This window comes from Notolepis coatsorum (genome assembly GCF_963971535.1).
Source record: "Notolepis coatsorum genome assembly, chromosome: 19".
In the NCBI taxonomy this organism is placed as follows: domain Eukaryota; kingdom Metazoa; phylum Chordata; class Actinopteri; order Aulopiformes; family Paralepididae; genus Notolepis; species Notolepis coatsorum.
Genome location: NC_140183.1, coordinates 33,716,953 through 33,731,028, shown reverse-complemented (window position 1 = coordinate 33,731,028; position 14,076 = coordinate 33,716,953). Strand labels below are relative to the sequence as shown.

Here is a 14,076-nt window from a genome sequence, read left to right as displayed (position 1 = left end):
ACAAACCCCCGACTCAACTCACGGGTGAGTTTGACGCACCGCCAGCCCCGAGGAACAGCACCTGGGTACCCGACCTTCGGTACCCACCAAGTACCAGCCCAAGACGACACGCAAGAGGAGACTCGCCTAGGAGGCCTCTCCCCCAACGCTCACCGATGTGCCAGTCATCCATGACATCATACATTGGCACACCGACGATTCCAGACTTCATCCATGAGAATCGAGCACAGTACACGGAGCTCCGGATGTGCTTAGAGACAATGCTGGTGGATGTCGCTGATGAACGCCACAAGTATGCAATATTACTCCAGCACCTGAAAGTGCCCCGAGCGCACAACATAGCGCTAGCCTATGCCTCCTCTTCGACACCATACACAGCGGCCCTAGCAGCGCTGGACCAGAGATATGGACGTATATGGGATTACGTAATAGAAGAGATAAGGCATATTGACCGCTTACCCCCAGCAACAGACAATCGCTCACTAGACGACCTGTCAATCAAAGTGCAGTCCCTGGTGGGGATGCTGGGAGCGCAACGGGAGAAGGGCAGGCATGAGCTATACGCCAACTCTAACGTTGAGAGGATTTTGGAGAAGCTGCCACCCGCAAGACAGGAGCGCTTTCGGCGGCAGAGGGACTACCGCGACCCCGACGGCCCCGAGCCATCCCTCCTTGATCTGGCCGACTTCCTGGCGAGAGAGGTCAGCAGCTTACGACTGGACACCTTCGGGCGGAGCACGCCAAGCTCCAGAGAGGGACCCAGGAGAATAAATGATGGAAGAAGATCGGTGACTGTCATGCACCAATCAGAGTCAGTACCGCAGCACTCCAACCACAACACCCCCTCGACGAAAGAGGACCAGTGGAAGATTGAGTGCCAGTACTGTGAGGGAGAACATCGGCTCCACCAGTGCGAGGATTTCAAGAAGCTGACAACGGATGATGTGAGCCAGTGGGTCAAGGACCACCGCCGCTGCTTCCGCTGCGCGCGCAGCCACCTAGCAGCTGAGTGCCGCCTGAAGAAAAAGTGCAGCAGGTGCGGTGGCACCCACCTGGAGGTCCTGCACGACATCAACAAGCGTCACCCAGGACAACAGAGTGGGCCCCGTCGCGGTCATGTACCACGCCGAGGCGGTGGCACCAGAACCAAAGTTCCACCAGACCGCTCCCTGGTGTCCCGACTGCTACGGCAGACACTGGCGGACAAGGTGCGACTCGTACCATATAGAGTCTACGTCACCACCCGAGACAGGAGTGCTCCACATTGACCAGCACAGCGAGACCCCCCGAGTGCTCCTCAAAGTGGTCAGGGTGCTCCTGAGCCACGGGGACAAAGTCATGGACACTTACGCCGTCCTTGATGACGGGTCAGAGAAGACCCTTCTGCTCGCGTCCGCTGCGGCCCAGCTGGGACTGCGGGGGAGCGAGAACCAAATGACGATTCGGACAATAAGAAGAGATTTAAAGACGATAAAGGGCGAGAATGTCTCCTTCACTATCGCAGCAAGCGGGCAGCCAGAGCGACGGTACAAGATCACAAATGCTTTCACCAGCCAAGAAATAGGACTATCACAGTACACCTACCCCATCCCACAGCTGATGGATAAGTGTGCGCACCTGCGTCAACTACCTATCCCGCTCATAGACGGCGCCACTCCGACCCTGCTGATAGGCTCCGACCATGCAGACCTCATCGTCCCGATAGACCGGGTCCATACCGGAACCCGAGGCTGTCCTGCAGCAGTCGAGACCCGCCTAGGGTGGACATTACAAGGCCCCCTCGCTAAATCTCTCAACCGAACAGCAGCCACTAGTTGCCTCCACTCCAGAGCGACAGAAGAAGACACCGGCCTCTCCCCCATACAGCAGAGGCTACTGACATTAAGCGAGAGGCCCGGGAGAGAACCGTGGGTACCAGAGGGAGTTCGGAACTCCACCCCCCTCAGCTGCGCTTCAGACGTAGCTGACCTCGAACCCAGCACCCCAAGCGACTCCTTGACGGGGCGGCCGGGACCGGCCCCTCCTCACACGGGGTACAGAGCGAACAAGAGAAACAGACGGAGGAGGAGAAAGCACAGCCAAGCCCAGATCAAAGCAGTCTCAGGCCCGCTTCCTCCTAAGCCCCCCTTCATCCCGTCCAGTCGTCATGACCATAGACCAGTCACCACCCCGAGCTGCGTGGCCGGCCGGCCGCGTAAGCAAAGTGACCACTGGTACCGACGGAAAGGTCAGAGTGGCAGAAGTGCTCGGCCAAGGGCGGATCTACAACCGACCCGTGGCGAGGCTGATCGAGTCGCCAAGGCTCCCCGACTTGCCTAATGACGACCATGACCCCTGACTTTGTGAACTGCCCGACCCCTCACAGACATTGAGTAGTGGACAGTGCGGTTAATCTGTCCCTGCTTAGCTAATTAGGTGGGACTAATTAGGGGGCGGCTGTTACAAAGGGTCAGATTAAACCGAATATATATATTTATTGCCTGAGATCCCATGTATAATATTTGCATATCGTTTGATATCCCCTGTATATTCCTTGTACAATATGCACTGAATATCCCTTTAGTCTAGCAGGACAGACCATAATATTCGTTCCCCTATTGGAAGCGATCCCCTGGCGCCAGGTACCGAGTAAAGCCTTACCCCCTCGAGCTGACTTGAAAGCTACCGCCAGGACTTGCCCAAACATGCCCGCTTTCGCCCAAGGCTACGAGACCGAGAGGCGACAGAAATGAGATAGGCACTATTTGTCCACCGTACGTATAAATATGACCAGCAAATGTAGAACTCCCCTTGCAGTTCCCTTTCAGTTCGCCTTCAGTTCAGTCTGGTTCAGTTACCAAGTAAAGCCTTACCCACTACGCAACGTGCGGTACAGCAGAGCTCGCATTGCCCTAAGATAGAGCCTCGTGTTATCCTAATACGTCTGTTTGTCGTATCGTTCTCTATTTTATTAGTAAGCCTTCATTACGAGTCAAAGACCACGTGGAGTGAGTAATTGTGCGTCGACATAGAGCACTTATTGCCCGTGCTAATAGTATAGTAACGTCAAGGTCAACCGTGCATTACCGCACCGGAGGATCTACACCGGAGCAGCAGCACCACGGGGGATTTACACCCGGCCCGCAGTGCCACTTCTCCGGCAAGGATTATTATTCTTCATTCTTCACCAAGCTGCTGGAACAGAGAACCGCCTACCCCACTGCTGTGGGATCCACGTGCCCGTGGAGACCATCACTCAAGCCCGTTTCTGTCGTACCAGAGACTCCACGGCTCTCACCTACACGGCGCGCATCCTGGGACCAGGCTGCTTCTCCCCGCAGCTCCAGGGTGACATCGCCTCCTTGAACCCTGGACTTGCATAGAGCTTTGGCCCCCTCTGCTGGCTTACAACCGGTAGTACACCCTTTCCCAGAAGATCCCTAGATAATTACTTAATATTTACTATTGACTCGCCTATGCACATTCTATTTGCCTTATAAGCGCAATTGACCAAAGTAATGTAATATCATACTATCCCTTTTATGTAATAAATATTCTAACCAAGTATTTTGTGTGGAAAACCGTGTTATTGTTGGAGTGTTCTAATCTAATAATACTTATGTACAGTATTGGTCAGGAGTACATAGACGGTAGTGATTAATGATATCAGTACTTGATTAATACAGTCAGGGAATTGTACCCCTCAGTTACACAGTAAGCTCAACAAATATCAGACAAACATAAAATACTGTATCCAGTACAGGTTAAAATTACAGTAAAACAAAAACAAACATAGAAAACATTTAAATAGAGTACAGAAAATACTAGACATTATCTCTTTGCCTAGCTGGATCTGGCAAGAGATTATTTTGTTGTGATTCTCCATGTTGAAATGTTGACTGATTTGGGTATATGGAGAGAACATTTATATTTTCATCAGTCTGCATCATTGGTCATCTTGTGTAGTGTTTGGTGAATGTATTGTATATTTTCACGTTCTCTGTGTACAGTACTTCACTCTCCTTCCATTTTGGTTGAAGGCAGGTGAACTCACCTGCTGCATTTTTATAGTGCTTACACCTGATTGGTGTATCTACAATTAAGCAATGGTGTGTTTGTGCATCTGATTGCTGTGTTTAACCAATTGGCTCATATGTGTGGTAATTTGACATTCTGTGTCTAATGTAATGCAAGTGTGTTTAGTGTTTTGCAAATCTACATAGGCTGTGCATAATGTTTGTTTGTTTATTTGCTTATGTGTATGATTCTTAACTGTGTTTTTATTTTGTTATTGGTGTATATGTGTGTATGTATGTATGTATATGTATATGTATGTATGTATGTATGTATGTATGTATGTATGTATGTATGTATGTATGTATGTATGTATGTATGTATGTTGTATGTATGTATGTATGTATGTATGTATGTATGTATGAATGTATGTATGTATGTATGTATGTATGTATGTATGTATGTATGTATGTATGTATGTATGTATGTATGTATGTATGTATGTATGTATGTATGTATGTATGTATGTATGTATGTATGTATGTATGTATGTATGTATGTATGTATGTATGTATATGTGTATATATGTATATTTGTACCCTCGTTGGGGCCTCTTGGACCATATCAATGTTTTATCTGGCTAAATAAAGGTTAAATAAATAAATAAGAAACTGATGATTTGGTCCTGTTAACTTTGAATTTTCTATGGGGACTGCCCAGATCCCTCTCATGGACCTGGACCTCACTTAAAAAAACTCGAATCTAGTTCTTCAGTATTCGTCTCTAATTGCTCTAAAATTGCGTATTTCTGTGTGTAAAAAAAAAGAAAAAAAAAGGGGGGGGGGGGTCCCCCCTCCACTCCCCCGGGCTGAAGCCCCCAATGTTTTCTAACCCTAAAAACGCCCCTGATGACCAACCTCTCTATATACTGATGATCCTCCTCTACCATGTCAGCATGACCAACCTCTCTCTATACTGATGATCCTCCACCATGTCTCTATACTGATGATCCTCCTCTCCCAGCATGACCAACCTCTCATATACTGATGATCCTCCTCTACCAGCATGACCAACCTCTCATATACTGATGATCCTCCTCTACCAGCATGACCAACCTCTCATATACTGGTGATCCTCCTCTACCAGCATGACCAACCTCTCATATACTGATGATCCTCCTCTCCCAGCATGACCAACCTCTCATATACTGATGATCCTCCTCTACCAGCATGACCAACCTCTCTATATACTGGTGATCCTCCTCTACCAGCATGACCAACCTCTCATATACTGGTGATCCTCCTCTACCAGCATGACCAACCTCTCTATATACTGGTGATCCTCCTCTACCAGCATGACCAACCTCTCCACATACTGGTGATCCTCCTCTACCAGCATGACCAACCTCTCCATACTGACGATCCTCCTCTACCATGTCAGCATGACCAACCTCTATATACTGATGATCCTCATATACCATGTCAGCATGACCAACCTCTTTATATACCGATGATCCTCCTCTACCATGTCAGCATGACCAACATCTATATACTGGTGATCCTCCTCTACCAGCATGACCAACCTCTCCATATACTGATGATCCTCCTCTACCAGCATGACCAACCTCTCATATACTGGTGATCCTCCTCTACCATGTCAGCATGACCAACCTCTCTATACTGATGATCCTCCTCTACCATGTCAGCATGACCAACCTCTCTATATACTGATGATCCTCCTCTACCATGTCAGCATGACCAACCTCTTCATACACTGATGAACCTCCTCTACCATGTCAGCATGACCAACCCCTCTATATATACTGATGATCTTCCTCTACCATGTCAGCATGACCAACAGTGGCGTCGTTAGCCCTGGGCTTCCGGGGCTTTAGCCCCGGATGTTTTTCTCCTAGCCCCGGATATTTTTTTTTATGGAAGCATCCCCATTGTCTGTGCTGAATGTTTGTTAGTGTTTGGTATTTTTTTTTGGTTTTTAGTACTTTTAAACATCGATTTTTAGCAAGTAGTAGTTTTCATTTGATCCTATATAATTTTTTCATTCACCGATTTGTGGACTTTTTTTTTTGTGTCTTGAAAGGCGCATTATAAATCAAATGCATTATTATTATTATCATCCAGGAGGGAAAAGACACTTTGGATAGTAGGGACTGCATCTCTGCCTGTCCTGGCCAGGAAACACTTTGCAACTGTGATCTCCTCTGGCAGTAGTTGGATATTGTAATGTGTGGGGAGGGGTTGCAGCAATTGCACTGAGCGAAACTGGTCTGAGGCTGCATAACATGCCTGTATGCCTCTCATACGTTGTTCTCCAACTCATGAGAACCTGCTCTCAAGCTCTTGCAGCATTTTGTCGAGGACTGGATAGAACAGTCTCTGTCTCAGCTGATCTCCATGAGGTCTGAGCTTGTGCCACAAGATGACTCAACTACTCGTCCATCCTTTTCTGCTTCCTCCTTTGGCTGGTAGTATGTTCCTCAATCCCAAGGCCATTACATATGGCCTTTGTCCTGTCATACATGTCCACTGCCATCTCTGAGGTGCGATAACCTTTGAGTGTGTCCTGCACTGTGCTTTTAAATAGTACAGATAGGTATTGAAGATGTGCACTTTAACGCAGCAGCACCTGGAGCCATCCATACCCATGTCCAGTGTCCACTGACAAAGACATGCTCATGATACTGTGATAAACTATAATAAGCTTTAATTGAACCCTGGTTCATTTCCTCGGATAGTCCGGTTGGTTTGGGGTGGTGTGAAAGCTCATTCACTCTTGCAAGTGAACCCTGCTGCAGTTCATTTGAGATGTGAATGCAAAGCGGACCAAAGGCAGGAAAAGACCCCAAAATCTAATCTTTTTTTCATGAGAAGACTGAAACATTATGTATATAATTTTTTCGATTGCTTAAGCACGATTTTGAAAACAGGGCCCGGTGTTTCAAAACACTACACACAATTAGCACAACCACACACACAATTATCAGAACACCTCAGATCCTTTGCTAAATTAAACACAAACTATACACTAATTTATAAAAACTACATTTTGTTACCATATGAAACACACGTTTCATGTGACTTAATTCTGTTTGAACCAGTTACACACTGCTGTGCTTAACCTAAAACACATTTAGCAATTTTACTTCTCAGTGAATAGAGTACTGTAAGTGAAGTACACAGAGAATGTGCAAATATACAATAAATTCACCAAACACTACACAAGACCAATGCTGTAGACTGATGAAAATATAATTTATTTATCTCCATATACCCAAATCAATGATGCAGACTGATGAAAAAAAAAATCTATACCAAAATCAATGATGCAGACTGATGAAAATATAAATTTTCTCTCCATATAACCAAATCAGTCAACATTTCAACATGGAGAATCACAACAAAACATGTCCCAGTTTTCATGCTACTAAAGTGTGCATAACACAGTAAGCTCAACAAATATCAGACAAACATTACAGTAAAACAAAAACAAACATAGAAAACATTTAAATAGAGTACAGAAAATACTAGACATTATCTCTTTGCCTAGCTGGATCTGGCAAGAGATTATTTTGTTGTGATTCTCCATGTTGAAATGTTGACTGATTTGGGTATATGGAGAGAACATTTATATTTTCATCAGTCTGCATCATTGGTCATCTTGTGTAGTGTTTGGTGAATGTATTGTATATTTTCACGTTCTCTGTGTACAGTACTTCACTCTCCTTCCATTTTGGTTGAAGGCAGGTGAACTCACCTGCTGCATTTTTATAGTGCTTACACCTGATTGGTGTATCTACAATTAAGCAATGGTGTGTTTGTGCATCTGATTGCTGTGTTTAACCAATTGGCTCATATGTGTGGTAATTTGACATTCTGTGTCTAATGTAATGCAAGTGTGTTTAGTGTTTTGCAAATCTACATAGGCTGTGCATAATGTTTGTTTGTTTATTTGCTTATGTGTATGATTCTTAACTGTGTTTTTATTTTGTTATTGGTGTATATGTGTGTATGTATGTATGTATATGTATATATGTATGTATGTATGTATGTATGTATGTATGTATGTATGTATGTTGTATGTATGTATGTATGTATGTATGTATGTATGTATGTATGTATGTATGTATGTATGAATGTATGTATGTATGTATGTATGTATGTATGTATGTATGTATGTATGTATGTATGTATGTATGTATGTATGTATGTATGTATGTATGTATGTATGTATGTATGTATGTATGTATGTATGTATGTATGTATGTATGTATGTATGTATGTATGTATGTATGTATGTATGTATGTATGTATGTATGTATGTATATGTGTATATATGTATATTTGTACCCTCGTTGGGGCCTCTTGGACCATATCAATGTTTTATCTGGCTAAATAAAGGTTAAATAAATAAATAAGAAACTGATGATTTGGTCCTGTTAACTTTGAATTTTCTATGGGGACTGCCCAGATCCCTCTCATGGACCTGGACCTCACTTAAAAAAACTCGAATCTAGTTCTTCAGTATTCGTCTCTAATTACTCTAAAATTGCGTATTTCTGTGTGTAAAAAAAAAAGAAAAAAAGGGGGGGGGGGGGGGGGGGGTCCCCCCTCCACTCCCCCGGGCTGAAGCCCCCAATGTTTTCTAACCCTAAAAACGCCCCTGATGACCAACCTCTCTATATACTGATGATCCTCCTCTACCATGTCAGCATGACCAACCTCTCTCTATACTGATGATCCTCCACCATGTCTCTATACTGATGATCCTCCTCTCCCAGCATGACCAACCTCTCATATACTGATGATCCTCCTCTACCAGCATGACCAACCTCTCATATACTGATGATCCTCCTCTACCAGCATGACCAACCTCTCATATACTGGTGATCCTCCTCTACCAGCATGACCAACCTCTCATATACTGATGATCCTCCTCTCCCAGCATGACCAACCTCTCATATACTGATGATCCTCCTCTACCAGCATGACCAACCTCTCTATATACTGGTGATCCTCCTCTACCAGCATGACCAACCTCTCTATATACTGGTGATCCTCCTCTACCAGCATGACCAACCTCTCTATATACTGGTGATCCTCCTCTACCAGCATGACCAACCTCTCATATACTGATGATCCTCCTCTACCAGCATGACCGACCTCTCTATATACTGGTGATCCTCCTCTACCAGCATGACCAACCTATCTATTAGTGTTGTCAAAAATATCGAAATATCGATACATATCGATACTGAATATTTAAAACGGGTTCGATACTAATTTCCCAAAATACCGATACTTTCTGCAGTATCGATACCAGCTGGCTTGCTCGCAGTGTTCTACCGCAAGTTGTTGACATACAGACACACTGCTGCTGCAGAGAACGCTGGCCCCTCCTCCTCCGCTGCAGACCTGTCTTCAGTTTGCAAACAAAGATTTTAGCTCCGAATATGGCCAGTGCAGAGCCTCCGCAACTTGTGCTTGTGGATAAAGAAAACAGCAGAAGTGCTGTTTGGAAGTACTTCGGGTTTGAAGTAAACGACGAAGGAAAAGCTAAAGCGTTGTTACAGAGCAGTGCCAACGATACAGCCATTAGCTAACGTTAGCTTATGCTAGCTAGCTGGCCACCTTTATAATTACTTCATGGAAACGGAGTAACGTTAAGTCGACTTCATACTAACTACACTAGTACACGTATGAACTCGACATAACGTTACCCCGTTTCGGGAAAAGCTAAAGATGCCCATTTGCAAGCGTTGTTACAGAGCAGTGCCAATGATACAGCCATTAGCTAACGTTAGCTTATGCTAGCTAGCTGGCCACCTTTATAATTACTTCATGGAAACGGAGTAACGCTAAGTCGAGTTCATACTAACTACACTAGTACACGTATGAACTCGACATAACGTTACCCCGTTTCGGGAAAAGCTAAAGATGCCCATTTGCAAGCGTTGTTACAGAGCAGTGCCAACGATACAGCCATTAGCTAACGTTAGCTTATGCTAGCTAGCTGGCCACCGTTATAATTACTTCATGGAAACGGAGTAACGTTAAGTCGAGTTCATACTAACTACACTAGTACACGTATGAACTCGACATAACGTTACCCCGTTTCCATGAAGTGTTTAAATAGCAGCAATCTTGTTGAAAATGTAACGTTAATAAATGCTCCGAGTCCGAGCATAGCTCCGGAGTTCTATCTCTCTCTCTCTCTCTCTCTCTCTCTTTCTCTCTCTCTCTCTCTCTCTCTCTCTCTCGCCGTCATGAAAATTGTTGTAGTTGTTGTTTTAACCAAATAAAAAGCAGCAGCACTATTGCATAACTGAGTCATGTTTTCTATGTATTTCTTTCTTTAGGGGAGTTTGTTTCACAGTTTTAGCATGATGTTTTATAGATGGCTAGGTTAAACAGGATTTAGTTTTTAAGAGGGGTTTGATTTAGATTAGATAATTTAGTTATTTTTAAATGTCTGATCTAAAAATAAACAAAGGGTTTTAAAAGTGTTATATTTATCTTCTCTTATAGTACCAGAGAGAAGCTGAGGAGAATCAACCAGCAACAAAAGCAAAATTTGTTTAAATATATATATTATTATTATTTTAAATTCTTTTTGGTATCGAAATGGTATCCAAATATCGATACTTTTCAAGGTATCGTATCGAAGTCGAAATTCCAGTATTGTGACAACACTACTATCTATATACTGGTGATCCTCCTCTACCAGCATGACCAAGCTCTCCATATATTGATGATCCTCCTCTACCATGTCAGTATGACCAACCTCTCCAGATACCTTGATAATCCTCCTCTACCAGCATGACCAACCTCTATATACTGATGATCCTCATCTACCATGTCAGCATGACCAACCTCTTTGATTGATTGAATTGATTGAAAACTTTATTAAGGGGACGCAGACCAGAGAAAGACTTTCATCTTGTTTACATCAGGGTCCCCCATTTTCAATTCATCATAACATATATGACATACACAACATACAGATAGACAGTACTGCTACATCTATACATTTATGACATATCAGATTTGCAAATACAGTACTGTTTGTGATACCAAAAGAGTCCAGAAAAGAGAGTATATACATTTGACGTAGAAACTGTACATTGGAGGGTAGGTGGGGGGGGGGGGGGGGGACTGTACATTGGAGGAGGTTGGGTGGGTGGGGTGGGACACTGTACAACTATACAAGCAAAACTGTACATTGGAATATTGACAAAACCATACTTGGTCATTTACTGTACATTGGGTTGGGTTAGGACATTTACAGGGGCCAGTTTCGAATTGCAGTCTCCCGTAGGTGTTCTTTGAGAGTGTTTTTGAAAGTGGGTAGTGATTCACATTCCTTTACAGCTTTGGGTAGGGCGTTCCACATTGATGTGGCATAATTGCGAAACGTGTTTAGTCCCTTGTTTGAGCAGAATCTGGGTTTAACATGATTTGTGGAGCTCCCTCTGGTGTTGTGATCGTGGTATTCACTGACCTTTGGGAAGTATTTTGACATGTACATGGGTACCTTGGTCGTGTAGTGTATCTTGTAGACCAGACCCATTGCAAGTTGCTGTACTCTGTCGTTTACTCTAAGCCATCCTAGTTTGTCAAAGGATACCTTGATGATCCTCCTCTACCAGCATGACCAACGTCTATATACTGATGATCCTCATCTACCAGCATGACCAACCTCTATATACTGATGATCCTCATCAGTCAGCATGACCAACCTCTCCAGATACCTGGACCACGGCACTAGCACCTTGACCACGGCACTGCAAGCTAATACATGTGTCCAAACTGCAGCACTCTGCTGGGATACTATGACTTTTCTGGATGGATGAGGAGGTGTTAGAGCCTGTCTGGACGGTTGGACCCATCCTCCGTCCTTCTCTTGTTGAGGTACTGGCCCAGAAAGTGGAGTCAGAAGAGCAAGAAGCTCTTGATAAGGAGGCAGATTATGCAAAAAATAACATGGATGAGGAGGATGGAGAGTACGAGTGTGATGAGGCGGAGGAAGAGATGGAGATCAAAGAGATAGACTTTGACAATTGTTTTAGTGATGATGATGATTAGTAGTTTAGGGCACAAAATACAAATAGAAAAAAAGACTTGAATGTTGTGTCAACAAAGAAGATATCCAGTCCATGATATCCAGTGCATATGAAAACATATAGTTTGAACCTTAACACATTCAGCGCCAGAGGTCGCTGTGGGCCGTATGGCCATGTGTGCCAGCGCTTTAATGAATGGGGATACATGCCGGTGTTTGCAGGGCTTAAACTATATTAAATATCATAGCTATGGATATAAAACTATTGCCCATTTGACATCGAGTATCTATCGTTCAATTTGTGAAAAAGAAATAATTGTTTCATCCATACATTCCCGTTTTATACCGTGGTGAATATGAGTATAGTTTTAGAGTAATTCTGTGTAATCCCAGGAAATGCAGCTAAGCAGCGTTTAGTGCATTTACTAGAAACCGTGCCATTCCTTGCCTGGATCAACAATCAATCTGAAATAAACGCTATATTATCGGTATTATGTTTCATCATGCATGCATGAAAGGGTGGAGGGGGGGTGTTTCTATGCTTTGATCGTCACCAACGGAATACGTTACACAGTACATTACAGACACACGCTCCGATCGCGGGGAAGGAATTATTGGATCAACGCAAGATTGATGCCATATAGCCCTTACCTTGACTAGGATGTACTGGAAAAAGAATATTCCAATTATCTGATCGCCATTCCAAGTATTGATGTTGATCGTGTTGCCAACATAATCCACCAAATAACATGAATCGGCAGTGGTTGATTCTCCCCAATCCATGTGTTATAAACGTTACTACTGCCCGACTAGGAAAACCCGGACCGGACTTTTTAGATCGACGTACAGGCTGAGCCAGAGAGATTCCAAGGATGTGCAATACCGGCCGCAAGGCATTAGGCTGCGGTATTGGATGTTTGGAATCTCAGACCCATTCCCAATGATAACATCAGGCTCCCTCCATGGATTATGAATGGAAATAGCGAATAAAAGAAATAACGACCAAAACGCGACTTTTCTCGGGTTTGGCGCTCAAACGATGGCGAGTTAACCCGACTTATCTCGGGTCTGGCGTCCAATGTGTTAACAATAAATAAATCACTGATCAAAATCGCATGGGAAAATGTGTTAATTTGTCTCTATAGAATTGTTTATGCAAATCTACAATATTTAGTGAATAACGGCATGGAGAAAATCTTTATTACAATATTATTTCCAATATTAACCTAAATCGATCTTGTCCAATGCACTACATTTTAGTAAAAAAGGAAAATAGAGATGTGATATAAGTTTTTCCAGCGTTTTTTTGCTTTTTCTGTCCTGCAATTTAACCAATGTGTTTGAATCTTAAAAATAACAATTGTACTGAATTCCTTGGGTCAAACTTGTTTGGGAAAATGTTTTAATTTGGGCGGCTAAGTGGCGCAGTGGGCAAGGCGCTCACCACTAACGCAGGATATGCTGGGTTCGAGCCCAGCTCTCTGCGTTGCTTCCGGCTTGGCTGGTCGTTCATACTAATACAATTGGCAGTATTAGGGGGTGGGAAAGCCAGTGGGTGGGGATCGGACGTTGTGGACAGCGACTCCTACAGGTCGGTTGGTGCGCCTGTACAGCAGAATCAGGACGTATCGGGGGCAGCATGAGCCTCCCACGTGCTACTCCTTGCCACTGAGAGATCGTGCTGTACAGGTGAAAAGATGCGACGGCTGCCTCCTCGTGTACCGGAGGGGACACGTGATGCAAGGCTTCGTCCACATTGCAGCCGACCAGTGGGAGGCATGGTCTAGCAACGTTCGAGACAGGGGAGGGAAGAATTGGATAAATACGAAATTGGGATGGGAGAAAAATAGAAAAAAATGGGGAGAAAAAGTAGATAAAAAAAGGAAAAAATTTCATTTGTCTCCTCTATATGTTGTTAACTTCAAAAGTGATGCTGTTTTCTTTTTCTTCTTTTTCAGGTTTTCATTCAGGATAGGTGTAATAAAGGGTTAAAAATAAACCCCA

At 43.9% G+C, this 14,076-nt stretch overlaps 1 protein-coding gene across 1 annotated transcript in view; it reads right to left on the bottom strand.

Moving 5' to 3' along the window:
• Positions 1–14,076, bottom strand: part of ttc24 (tetratricopeptide repeat domain 24) — a gene marked incomplete at its 3' end in the record, with an annotated part of 161,183 nt that overhangs the window by 26,705 nt on the left and 120,402 nt on the right. The window lies entirely within an intron of this gene.